This window comes from Jaculus jaculus, chromosome 8 (genome assembly GCF_020740685.1).
Source record: "Jaculus jaculus isolate mJacJac1 chromosome 8, mJacJac1.mat.Y.cur, whole genome shotgun sequence".
In the NCBI taxonomy this organism is placed as follows: Eukaryota; Metazoa; Chordata; class Mammalia; order Rodentia; family Dipodidae; genus Jaculus; species Jaculus jaculus.
The window spans coordinates 54,777,963-54,779,436 of NC_059109.1; the positions used below are offsets into that span (position 1 = coordinate 54,777,963).

At 40.8% G+C, this 1,474-nt stretch overlaps 1 pseudogene; it reads left to right on the forward strand.

Moving 5' to 3' along the window:
• The first annotated feature begins 387 nt into the window (after positions 1-387).
• Positions 388-937, forward strand: LOC101609184 (annotated as a pseudogene).
• The last annotated feature ends 537 nt before the right edge of the window (positions 938-1,474 follow it).

The following is a 1,474-nucleotide window of genomic DNA, read 5'->3' on the forward strand; positions in this document are numbered from 1 at the left end:
ATTCACTATGTAGTCTCAGGGTGACCTCAAACTCATGGTGAGCATCCTACCTCTGCCTTCCAAGTGCTCAGATTAAAGACTTGCACCACTACATCCAGCTGTTTTGTTCTTTTAAGGCAGGGTTTCACTTTAGCCTAGGCCTACCTGGAATTCACTATGTAGTCTCAGGGTAGTCTTGAACTCACAGCATACCTCCTACCTTTGCCTCCAAAGTGATGGGATTAAAGATTTATGCACCACACCTGGCCCCATTTTTTTCTCTATCATACTGAACAGAAAAACAAGTAACACCAAAATCATTAATAATTAGTTCACATTAAAGATGAGCTTTTAGGATGCATTACAAGAAGGTGATGATGAAAGTTCTTTGCCACAGCTACTGCCAGAATGAAGACCATTGTCAGCAACCAGACCGTTGGCATCCCAGAAAATGTGGACATCACTCTGAAAGGACTCACAGTTATTGTGAAGGACCCCAGAGGAAACCTCTGTAGGGATTTCAGCCACAGCAATGTAGAACTGATTCTCCTGGGAAAGAAAAATAAAGAGGCTACAAGTTGACAAGTGGCAGGGAAATAGGAAGGAACTGGCTACTGTTTGTACTATCTGTAGTCCAGTCCAGAACCCAATAAAGGGTGTTCCACTGGCTTCCATTACTAGATGAGGTCCATGTATGCTCATTTCCCTATCAATTTTGTTATTCAGGAAAATGGGTCTCTTGTCGAAATCTGAAATTTCTAGGATGAAAAATATATCCACAGGATTTGGATGAGAACAGATGATGCTTGTCCTGTGTCTCAGGCCTAGAAAAATGAATTAATCCCTGATTCAGGTGCTTTGATTCAACAAGCAAACAGTTAAAAATAAGGATATCCAAAAGGTTTTTGGATGTTATCTATGTTTCTGAAAAAGGAACAGGCAGCAGGCTGATGAGTAAGAACTAAGTTATCTAGCTATATACAGAAACAAGATCATGGATCATAAGAACAATTTGTTTTTATATTGAAACAATAACAGACTTCTGTTGATTCTGGGGGAAGGAGAAGATGAGCTCTTAGCCAGGCATGGTGGTTCATGCCTATCATTAGAGCACTTGAGAGGCTGAGGCAGAAGGAACACAAGTTGAAAGAAAGCATAGGCTATACAGTGAGATGCTGTCTCAAAACAAAGAATTGCACTTTGGCTTCTTAAAATTTAAGAAATATCCTACAGGGGCTGGAAAGATCACTCAGCGGTTAGAGACATTTCCCTGCAAAGCCTCTCCAGGTTCGATTCTCCAGTACCCACATGATGCTGAACACAAAGTGGTGCATGCATCTGGAGGTTTTTTTTTTTTTTCCAGCTGCAAGAGACCCTGGTGCATCCATACACACACATACACAAATAAGTAAAAGTTTAAAAAAAGATCCTCCATTCTCAGATATCTGGCAGACTGGCAAAAGGAAGCAAGGCTAAAACTGGAAATCTTAACCCT